Raw genomic sequence first — 12,478 nt, 5'->3', positions numbered from 1 at the left:
GGCTGAGCGTCTGCTTTAGGCCCAGGGTGTAATCCCAGAATCCGGGATTGAGTCCCATATCAGGCTCCCTTCATGGAGCCTGCTCCTCCCTCTGCCTGTGTCTGTGCCTTTCTCTCTCTCTGTGTCTCTCATGAATAAATAAATAAAATCTTAAAAAAATATAAAACATCTTTGCTAATTTCAAAAGTTAACATTCTAGAAATACTGGGTAAGTTCTCATAAGAGACAACCAGCATTCCTAAACCCAGAATAGGAAGCCTGATGTATCACATGGTCATGTAACTCCAGATATAGCTGAAGGGAGTGGAACTGTGAGGCAACTGGCTCTACACAAGGTATATTCATCAGATTTTTCTTCAGTCAGTAAAACTCAGACATGAAAACTAGGTGACTTAACAGGAAAGTCTAAGCCAGGTATCATTACCGACCAAGAATTAATATTACTTTTATGAAAGTTATAATTGGCCATGTGCAATTAGATGAGTGGAGAAGTGGATCTTCAGAAAAACAATGAAGCAGATGCACTTAGATAAAGAGCAAAGGAACAAAGGAGTGAGGTTCCGGGAGGATACAGGAAGACAAAGGGAGCGACCAATTGATGTTTTACTACTTAACTGAATCCTGAATAGTCTTCCTAATGATGAATTCCATGAAATTATTCTATATCTTTTATTTATTTATTTATTTATTTATTTATTTATTTATTTATTTATTTTTTACTTGCCACAAGTGTACCTACTGTCACCATACAACACTATTACTGTATCATTGACTATATTCCCATCCTGTGCCTTTTATTCCCATGATTTGTTTATTCCACAACTGGAGGCCTGTACCTCCCACTCTCCTTCACACATTTTGACCAACTGCCTACTTCCATCTCCTCTGATAGCCACCAGTGTATTCTCTGTATTTACAGGCTTGACCCTGTTTTTTGTTTGTTTCTTCATTCATTTGTTTTGTTTTTTAGATTCTATATATGATTGAAATCATATGGTATTTGTCTTTCTCAGTCTGAATTATTTCATATAGCATAATACCCTCTAGGTTCATCCATGTTGTCTCAAGTGGCACAATCTTTATGGTTGAATAATATTTCGTTGTGTATATGCGTGTGGTGTGTGTATCACATCTTCATTGTCTATTTATCAGTATACACTTAGGTTGACTCCATATCTTGGCTATTGTAAATAATTCTGCAATAAACATAGGAGTGAATATATCTTATATATTTTCAAATTAGTGTTTCTGTTTTCTTTCAGCAAATATCCAATAGTTGAATTATTGAATCATATGGTGTTTTTATTCTTAATTTTTTAAAGGAACTTCCATAGCATTTTCCACAATAGCTATTATCAATTGACATTACCACCAACAATGTATAAAGGTTCCTTTTTCTCCACATTCTTGCCAGCTTTGTTATTTATCTTTTTTATTTTAGCCATCTAGCAAATATGAGCAGTATCTCATTGTGGTTTTGATTTGCATTTTCCTGATAATTAATGATGTTGAACATCTTTTCATGTGTCTGTTGACCATTTATATGGTCTTTGAAAAAACATCTGTTGAGCTCCTCTGACCATTTTTAAAACCATATTGTTTATTTTTTTGTTGTTAAGTTATAAATTCTTTATATATTTTGGACATTAACTTCTTGTCAGATATATTATTTGCAAATTCTCCCATTCAGTACATTGCCTTTTGTTTTGTTGATGGTTTCTTTCACTGTGCAAAAAGTTTTTTATTGTGCTGTAGTCTCAATAGTTTTTTGTTTTTGTTTTTTTGTTAGTTCGTTTCTATTTCCCTTGCCTGGGAGACATATTTAAAAAATGTTTCAATGGCTGATGTCAAAGAAATTACCACCTGTGTTCTTTTCTACGACTTTTATAGTTTCAGGTCTCACATTTAGGCCTTTAATCCATTTTGAGTGTATTTTTATATATGGTATACGAAAGTGGGCAGTTTCATTCTTTTGCACATAGCTGTTCAATTTTCCCAGCATCATGTGTTGATGACATTGTCTTTTCCCCATTGTATATTATTGCCACCTTCATCATAGATTAATTGGCCATGTAAGTGTGAGTTTTTTGCACTCTCTTTTCTGTTTTACTGATTGCATGCGTGCGTGTATGTGTGTGTGTGTGTGTGTGTGTGTGTGTGCTAGTACCGTACTGTGTTGATTACTATAGCTTTGTAGTATATCTTAAAATCTGGGGTTGTGATACCTGCCTTTGTTCCTCTTTCCCAAGATTGCTTTGGCTATTCAGAGTCTTTTGTGGTCCCATTGTAGAATTTGTTTCAGTTCTATGAAAAATACTATTGGTATTTTGAAAGGGATTGCATTAAATCTGTAGACTGCTTTGAGTAGTATGGACATTTTAACAATATCATTTCTTCCAATCCATGAGAATGGAATATCTTCTCATTTGTTTGTGTTATCTTCAGTTTCTTTCATCAGTGTTTTATAGTTTTCAGAGTACAACTCTTTCATATCCTTGGGTAAGTTTGTTCAGAGTATTTTATTCTTTTTAATGCAATAGTAAGTGGAATTGGTTTCTTAATTTCTCCTTCTGCTACTTTGTTATTAATGTATAGAAATGCTACCAATTTATGGGTATTAATTTTATATCTTGCAACTTAACTGAATTCATTTATTACTCTTAATAGCTTTTTGGTGGAGTCTTCAAGGATTTTTATGTATAGTATCATGTCATTTGTAAATAGTGACAGTTTAACTTTTCCTTACCAATGTGGATATCTTTTATTTGTTATTCTTGCTTCATTGCTGTGACTAGTCTTCAAGTACTATGTTGAATAATAATGAAGGAATGATTATTCTTGCCTTGTTCTTGATCTTAGAGGGAAAGTTCTGTTTTTCAACATTGAGTATGACATCAGCAGAGGATGTTTCATATGCGGTCTTTATTATTTGAAGTATGTTCCCTTTAAACCTACTTTGGTGAGAGTTTTTATCATGAATGGGTGTTGAATCTTCTCAAATGCTTTTTCTGTATCTATTGAGGGGATCACATGAATTTGATCTTTTGTTTTGTTGTTTTCATTTATCATATTGATTGATTTGCAAATATTGAACCATAATTGGGCCCTGGAATAAATCCCTTTTAATCATGATGAATGATCCTTTTAATGTATTGTTGAATGTGGGTTGCTAATTTTTTGTTGAGTACTTTTGCAAATATATTCATCAGGGATATTGGTAAGTAGTTTTATTTTTTTATGGTGTCTTTGTCTGGTTTTGGTATCAGGGTAATGCTGGACCTGGAGAGTACATTTGGCAGCTTTCCTTTCTCTTCCGTTTTTTTGGAAGAGTAGAATAAGTATTAATTTGTCTTTATATGTTTGTCTTTAAATTCACTTGTAAATCTATCTGGTCCTGGTTTAATTTCATCACTAATAACCTGTTCAGATTTTCTATTTCTTCCTGGTTTATTTTTGAAGATTATGTGTTTCTAGGAATTTATCTATTTCTTCTAAGATTGTCTAATTTGTTGGCATATTTTTTATAGTATTCTCTTATAATTCTTTATATTTCTGTGGTGTCAGTTGTTACTTCTCTTTCACTTCTTATTTTATTTATTTGAGCTCTTTCTCTTTTTTGCTTGATGATTCTGGCTAAAGGTTTATCAGTCTTATCTTTTCAGAGAACTAACTCTTGATTTCATTGGTTTTCTTCTATGTTTTAAATATCCACGTCATTTATTTCTGCTCTAATCTTTTTTATTTCCTTTCTCCTACTCATCTTGGATTTTGTTTGTTCTTCTTTTTGTATTCCTTAGGGGTAAGATCAGATTGTTTATTTGAACTTTTTCCTGTTTCTTGGGGTAGGCCTATATCACTGTCCTTTTTGATTGAGCTTATGAACAGCCTCTTTTTTTTAACCTTTGACATAGTGGTGTTCTTTAAGACATATTTATTAACAGATAAAATAGGGAGGCAAGGAGAGATTATTTGACCCTAAATTTCTAATCAGTGTTTTCAGCAATCATCTTACTTATGTGAGCTAATACAACCATTTGCTGGGCAATCTAGGATTTCCTAGATTTTAGATGAACATATTAGAGTTGCTGTGACCATCATTCCAGAGGAACAGAAGGTCTGGGTAGAGTCTCTTATGGGAAAAATGATATCACTGAAATGCTGTGGATGGACTATTGCAGAGGAAAGTCAGGGCCATGCTGTTCAGATATCGTTGAAAGATATCTTTTTGAAAGAAAGGATCACAAGGAGGAAGCTCTGTGTTCTCTCCTGAGCATGAAGCTGTCTTTAGATGTTGCTTCTGCAACTGCCTATTGCCATTGATGATTGTACTTTTCCTCCTTTGGAGGAGTTAAGAGGAAGAGGAGACAGTCTGAGTGGTTTCTATTAAAAAAAGAAAATAAAAAAAGAAAGAATGGAAAGATTAGCTAGCTAATATTAATTAGAAAATTGCCATGGTAACAGAAATAGAAATATGGGTTGTCTTGAGCCTATCAGTGGAGCTGTTGATGGAGATAACAGTGATAATAAAATGTTTTTTGAGAGAATGTACTTGCTGCACATCAGGTTTTGTTGCTCATTGCAAAAACATAGGATGTCAAGGAGCCTAGTTTTCTGTTTTGTTGTTGTTGTTGTTGTTGTTCTACATATCTGTATGCATTTTAGTAAGTCAGTTAACTTTTTATAAATTATTTTCTTCCTTTAGTTAGTTGGGAGAAAAGTATCTGATCTCCCTATTTCACAAATTCATTTATTAGAAAAAAAAATGAAGGTTCTAAAAATGTTCTAAAAATTTAAAGCACTATTTTCATTGATATATTCTTATATGGGAGAGGCCATCTTATTGAAATTTGACCACTGTTACTAGATAGTCACGTTAACACTGAAGTTCACAGTAAGTCCTGCACAATTCATTCTGAAAAGGTTAGGAGAATACTGATGAGTGCTTATTGTTGAGCTTGGAAGTTAATAACACGCTAAAACCTACTATTAACACTTCAAAAACTGCAAAAATGTATACTTGGCAATAGGTTTTGGCCAGTTGACATTCAGTTATTTTCAGCTGGCTGAACATGGCTAAATTTTTAACTTCATATATTTTTCTAAATTAAAACAATTCTTGAATGTTTTTAATCAAGATCATAGTTAGTCTTTTATTTCAACTAGTCCAATTAGCTAATGGAGCATACTCTAGCAGTAGGATGACTGATCAGATAACAAAATGATAGGAAGGTAAAAATATATTTCCTAGCAATTATTCCATCAGATATTTTAATCCTTACTAGATACTTTTAGATATGCATGTCTGAGTGACTATTTCAGATTAATAATTCCTTCATTTTTATATTATTTTGACATCAAACAGACTATTTTTGAAGATGATTTGCATTGTCTTGATGACATTGCTACTAGTTCAAAGTATGTTAGTATTATTCTGATCTTACAATTGCTATAAAATATAATTTAATGTCATGATTCTGTATTGCATTAGTATATATTTTTGATTCATAAAATAATTCTAAGAACAATAATGAGAAAGTGAAAAAGTTTAATTTTTCAAGGATTTCATTATTCAGAAATACTAATGAACATGGCTGTTAGCCAAATTCTTGCTTCAAGACCTGTATAGTAGTATTAAATCATAGCTAAAAACTTAAAATAATATTTGTAGTAATAAGCATGTAAGTAATTAGTTTTATATATTTGAAATTTCATTCTAATAAAAATCATTTAAATCATTTATCTGTATGGACTCCCTTCTTTCTTTTTATGAAAAAGAAAAGTCTTTTATTTGTTTTTTCTATATTATTACAGGTACAAGTGGTGGCAACACTCTTGAACCTGTGGAGAACTGTGGTCACACCTGTTGTGGGGCATCTACTGAGATGGTTTCATGACACACAGGTGACCAGGCCCCACCCAGGACAAAGTTCTACTCTGCATCAGGATGTCACCTTCTTATAGGTAATGTGAAGATGCTGAGTCATGGGTTGGGTAGTAGTTGCCATGGAGACTGACTGTTCAAGTTTGCCTTCAACCTGAATTTTCACGTTATCTGACCCACATGGAGCTCCTTGGCAAAGGCAGCCTGATGATGGAGTGGGATGCCAAGCACAGCTCCTACTGGTTCACTTCACCCTCCACCTCTATAGTACCTGAGTTCTGGGTACTAAAGGCCTTCTTGTTGGTGTCAGGCTTCAGGTGGATGAAGCTCCACTCCCTATGCATGGTTTATATGTCAGGGTGGAAGGCATCAAATCAGAAGTTCTACATGGACTGGCCCACATTGGAGTGTGTACCTCTCCTAGTTACTAGAAGAGTTGTAGCATCAGGTAGGTCCTGGTGGATGGATCTGGCATCCAGATACTGACCATCAGGACAGTGACTCCATCACTGGGTTCATCTTGGGGGTCCACAGCTAGGGGCAGCAGGCTGCTCAGTAAGTACTCACTTAAGCAGCTCCAGCTTCTCCTGAAGCTTGTGCACCTGGCTGTTAGATTGGCTGACCCTCTGTGACAGGGTCTTCTGCTCGTCATTCTCTACTGCTCCTATAGGCAGCATACTTGGCTCTTGATCCACTGGGTGAAGCAGAAGGAGTGCAGCAAGTTGATGAGTTTGTGGGCTGCCAATGCTGACATGATGATCTTGGTGGTGGACATGGTGCTGGCCATTGCTGTGCTCAGTTCAGCTGAGCACAGTTTGCATGGCTGGCTTTGGCACAGTTTGCATGGCTGGCTTCAGGGTGATGTCTGTCAGAGGAGCAGAGGGGCTCTTGGAGGGCTTCTGAGACATTGCTGTGAACAGCAATGCAGGGGACTCCAAGTTAAGCCCTTATCACACCCCAGCCTAGTCCTGCTGCAGCCAGTTTCTATGTCTTTCAGTCGACAGGCTCTGAGTGTGCTTGGAGAATGAAAGGAGCCAATAAATTTGTATACCTCAGATTATGGGGACAGGTAAACTCATCCATAGAAATAGCACTCTCATCTACCAGGGCCCTTCCCAGGGAGGTGAAGTTCTCACTGCCAGCATCTACAAAAGATGAGTTTGCTTCTCCTTGGCTGCCTGACTCTGTGGTGGCTAGTCTCCTGGAGTTCCTTCCAGAGACTGTTGTGTCTGTTCCTGACAACTTCCTAGGCTGCCCTGGGTGCAATGCTCAGTCCTTTCCCCTTAACACGATTGTTTCAAATGTCTTTTCATATAATTCCCCCACTACATTTTAATGTTGTTGTACTCTCATGTTTCGTTTTGAAATAATTTAAATTTTTTTGGAAGTACAATTAATTCTGCATAAAGTACCTAGATTCTTTTCTATAAAGCTCTTATAAGGATAATTCTATTATATATAATTAATATCAAAATTATAGTCATTTCCTATTACCCTTTTAATCAACATCATCCATAATACAAAACATGTAAGACCTAATTCTACAGTTAAAATCCCCAGTTTAGTCGGAAAGTTGCATCTTGCCATGAACTTAAACAGATGTGGAATTTAAAAAAAGAAAAGGTAAAATTAATTACCAACAAGAGTGAAAATATTTTAACTGGAAAATGTCATAAAGCCATGTGAACTTCAGTGCTTTCTTCTCTCCTCCACATCTAACAAAAATTCAGAAAGTGAGTCATGAAAACAACTAAAATATCAGGCTAAGTCATTTCACAAGTAATTATTTTTTTCTCTCAGTGACTTTGTAAAATTTTTATAATATTTTCATTTTAACCAATAAATTAAGTTTTATTCTTTGGAATCTTTAACATCAAGTAAAAAAATAAAACATTAACTAGAAGATTATAGACTCTCTGGGAAATTGCTTACATGCATTAGTGTTGGAGTTATTCAGAATATAGTGGAAGTTCCATTGAAAATTTCTCCTCAAGGGAATTACCTTATAAGTTCTGTGATTTTACAAGATGGTTCTGGCCCATGGTGAGAAGGATGGTTTGGTTGGGGAAGAGTTCGAGGGAGGGAAATACATGTGTTAGTCTCAACCATCTAGTCAAGAAATATCAAGGCCTAGATCTTCTAGGATGATGATGATGTAAATTGATAGTAGAGATAGTACAACAGAAAATATGGAAGGACTTGGCTACCAATTTATTTGGTAGAATAAATGTTGAGATTATTTTTTTCTACAATGACATTAGAAGAAGGATAGCTAAAGTATAACCAAGAGAAGCAAAACAGGCTTGAAAGTGGATTATTGGGAGGAAATAATTATTAGGTGGGTAAAAATGGAATTGGAGGCATTGCCAATGTGCAAGATGATAAATAAAAGTATTTAAAGTAATGGTATTAAATAAATTAGGGATTGAATAGAAAGGAAAAGTAAGAAGACTAAAACTTTTCAGAGTTAAGATAAAATCAAAATAGCATGTAGAAAGATAACAAAGGGCAGAACCCTGTAGATGATGGTGCCTTTGGTGACAGAGGAAAAAGGATGGAAAATTGAGGAAAGATAATGCTATTTGTTTAGAGGTAGGCTGAATTTAAAATAATTGTAGTGGATGTTTGAAGATTTAGTGGAAACATGTTAGTATGGCAAACTAAAGGAGAGAGGAGGTGATAAAATAGGAGCAAGAGGAGTAAATTACTTCCTCGAAGAGTTTGGAAGAGAAAATATAGAGGCCTTTTAAGATGTACTGCCTTTTTTGCTGCTTCCTTCGCTCTAGGTTGGGATCAGCATATGTTCCAACTGAAAGGACAAAACTGTGAGGAGGAAACAGTGACAGTCTGAGGAGTAGAGATTAGGAGTACAGAGAATGTGTAGCATTCAGAGCACACAGAGATCTCAGGAAGGGCTTCCATAGCAAAGCTGGTAGGTTTGGGTTTAATCCTTTCAAATTTATTAGGGGTGGATCACAACTCTAGAGAGGACAGAATGGAAGAGGTGCTGCCCATTTTCTCTTCATAACTTCAGATCTATTTTCCTTTGTCTGCACCCTCCCTGTTGGAGGAGGGCAGGGACAGATAGTTCATATGGACCACCTCTGTGGGCCAGTGTAAGGCACCAGCAGGAGATGTCTACAGGTTAGGGGAAGTAAGATGGGCTGTTGATTGCTTGACTCCCTTGCTAGTGTGCAACCAGTTGGCTGAATTCCCCTCAAGCCAGCTGGGGTCTGGCTACCCTCCTCAGGCACTTGACTCTGAATTCTGGTCACTCTAAGATCAAAGGGTTGTGAAGTCTCAGATCAGTTAACAACAACAGCCTATATACTAGCCTCCTGCCCATATCTCTAGGAAATAATTCCCGTACTAATCTTTCCTCACATTTTCCAATTTTGAATGTGTCATCTGTTTTATATAATATTATAATAAATAAATACAGTGTTAGTATTAGAAAAAAAAACAAGAGGAAGGAGCAGCAAATCTACAAAATGTCTTGAGTACAGTGAGTCAGAGCGTGGATTCTGGATGAGATGAATATAGGAGAGGAAAGTTTTGTTTAGGGAAGCTTGTCAGAAATCAGTTCCTTTGGGTAGTATTTAGGCTATTTTTCATAAAAATTCTGTCATCTTGTAGCCTTTACATATATTCACATAATTATTGACTTAGAACTTGAATTTTGAGACTTAAATGATCATATGTGGTTTAAAAAAACAGCAGTCACAAACCTCCCATGGTTTACATAGCCCTAATATAAAGGGGTTGTAAAATTTAAACAAAATAAAACACTCCTAGTCTAGAAACCCTCTCCTGCCATAGAGATTTTTACTCTAATGTGGGTTTTGGCCAAATTATCATAAATTATATCACCTTTGAACCAGGCTAAGCTTAATAAGTCATTAAGCAAATATTTATCAAGTACAATCGTGGCCTTGGAGGTAATAGAAAGTAAGATAGAAAATGTCTCTATACCTGTGAGACTTTTAGCCTAATTGAAAGAAGGATAACAAATAGTAAATGGATAAATTAGGTAATTTTAGCTAGTGTTGAATTCTACGAAGAAAAGAACCCAGGGAATATGATGCTTAAAGAAGATTTTGCCAACACCAGAGCTGAGGTCTAAAGGAAAATAAAGTATGAACCTTGCACACATCCTGTGCTTTAAGAAAAGAGAAGAGCTTAGCACGAAGTGCCATGTCAGTAAGACTTTGGTGTGCTAGAGAAGCAAGAAGGCCATTTTGTTGCCAGAGCACTAAGCATTAGGAGACAAATCCAGAAAAACATTTGGGGACAGGTCACCATGACCATTTAGGTCTTGGTAAGAGGTTTGGAATGTATTATAACTGTACAGAAATCTCCTGAAGGGTTCAGGCACAGTGGTGTATTATTTACTTTAATTTTTAAATATATTTTTCCTGCTGCTATGGGAAGCACAAATTGTAGGCAAACAAGAGCAGAAGCAGAGACCCAATGAAGTTATTTGCAATACTATCAGTAATAATGTTATTTGAATGTTTACTCTTGTAAAGCACAGCATTATCTCATTTAACCTCCAAACAGCCAATTTTTTAAAAGACATTTTTAAATTTAAGAGTGAGGGAGGTTGAGGAGGGGCAGAAAGTCTCAAGCAGACTGCACTGAGACTAGAGCCTGATGTAGAGCTTGATCTCATGACCCTGAGATCATGACCTGAGCTGAAACCAAGAGTTGGGTGCTCAACTGACTGCACCATTCAGGTGCCCCCAAACAGCTTATGTTTTAGGTTACTATTATTGCAGTTTGGAAATGAAGCCATGCATGAGCAATAACCTCTTTGATATCAGTTATAGCACCTTCTTGCTAGATACGTCTCCTAAAGCAAGGGAAACAAAAGCAAAATTGAACTATTGGGATTTTATCAAGATAAAGTTGCACAGTGAAGAAACAGTCAAAACTAAAAGGCAACCTTTGGAATGGGAGAAGATATTTGCAGATGATATACCTAATAAAGGGTTAGTATCCAAAATATATAAAGAACTTATGAAACTCAACACCCAAAAACCAATAACCCAATTAAAAAATGGGCAAAAGACATATTTCCAAAGAAGACATATAGATTGTAAACAGACACATGAAAGATGCCCAATATCACTCATCATCAGGGAAATGCAAATAAAAACCATGATGAGATATCACCTCACACCTGTCAGAATAGCTAAAATTCACAACACAAGAAACAATTGGTGTAAATGAGATTGTGGAGAAAGGGGGACCCTCTTCCACTGTTGGTGGGAATAAAAACTGGTACAGCCACTCTGGAAATCAGTATGGAGATTCCTCAAAAAGTTAAAAATAGAATTACTCTAAAATCCAGCAATTGCACTACTAGGTATTTATCCAAAGAATGCAAAAATACTGATTCAAAGGGGGCACACCCACCCCAATGTTTATAGCAGCATTGTATATAATAGCCAAATTATGGAAGCAGCCCAACTGCCCATTGACTGATGAATGAATAAAGAAGAGACAGTGTGTGTGTGTGTGTGTGTGTGTGTGTGTGTGTGTGTATATCCAATGGAATATTACTGAGCCATGAAAAGAATGAAATCTTGCCATTTGCAACAACGTGAAACTAGAGAATATTATGCTAAGCAAAATAAGTCAGAGAAAGACAAATACCATGAGTTCACTCATAGATGGAATTTGAGAAACATATCAGATGAACATGGGGGATAAAGAGAAAAAGGAAAAATCATAAGAGAGCCTTTTAGCTCTAGAGAACAAACTGAGGGTTACTGGAGGGGAGATGAGCAAGGGGATGGGTTAAATGGGTGATAGGGATTAAGGAGGGAACTTGTTTAAATGAGCACTGGGTGTTGTATATAAGTGATGAATCACCAAATTCTACATCTGAAACTAATATTACACTGTACATTAACTAACTGAAATTTAAATAAAAACTTGGGGGAAATAAAGAAATGAAGCCATGGAGGTACAGAGGAACCAAACAAATTGCTGTGCATCATAAAGTTAGCATGTGATAGAGCCCAAGAAAAACCAAGTACTAGAACACCAGAGCCTTCTTCACCACCACACTGTGCTCATAAATTCGAATTTGTATTTATTAGAGTTGGCTATAACCGAATTAACAATATTAAAGTCTTCAAAAGTAATCTTCTGTGAAAACCGGTGTTAGTGAAAAATGCTAGAGATAGAAAATACTAACATTTACAGCAATGAAGAGTGAGATGAGACACTGACTAATCAAACCTTAAAATGTTCAGGACAACCCATTTCCTTATGAAAGCTTTCCTTTATATTTTAGCCAGCGTTTATATATCTCACCTCTGTTTTTCTTGCAAACATCTATTTTAAGCCATATATTCTTTAAGAATGCTAGATTATTTGAAATTTCAGTGATCTCATCTTAAAAGCTTAGAGAGTCCAATATAGATATTCCCCACATGAAAAGATTAAAATATATCCCTACTCCAATGACTCTTCAGCCAAGAATTTTCCTTTTTAAAGCACTTCCAAAAATAAAATTTGGATGAGGTTTACAAAGCATACTTGTCTGGTAACATAAATGGCAAGTGAAAAGGGGTGGTGAATAGCTAA

At 35.7% G+C, this 12,478-nt stretch overlaps 1 non-coding gene and 1 pseudogene across 1 annotated transcript; one reads left to right on the top strand and one right to left on the bottom strand.

The window, feature by feature from the left end:
• The first annotated feature begins 4,165 nt into the window (after positions 1 to 4,165).
• On the top strand, positions 4,166 to 4,378 carry LOC140608466 (small nucleolar RNA U3). The gene has a single exon (XR_012010499.1). It is a non-coding gene; the product is annotated as a small nucleolar RNA U3 (small nucleolar RNA).
• A 1,561-nt stretch (positions 4,379 to 5,939) lies between these two features.
• LOC140608252 (peroxynitrite isomerase THAP4-like) lies at positions 5,940 to 9,616 on the bottom strand (annotated as a pseudogene).
• Between the last annotated feature and the right edge of the window lie 2,862 nt (positions 9,617 to 12,478).

Source organism: Canis lupus, chromosome 17 (assembly GCF_048164855.1).
Source record: "Canis lupus baileyi chromosome 17, mCanLup2.hap1, whole genome shotgun sequence".
NCBI lineage: Eukaryota > Metazoa > Chordata > Mammalia > Carnivora > Canidae > Canis > Canis lupus.
The sequence above is the reverse complement of the archived record's forward strand: the minus strand, read 5'-3'. Positions and strand labels throughout refer to the sequence as shown.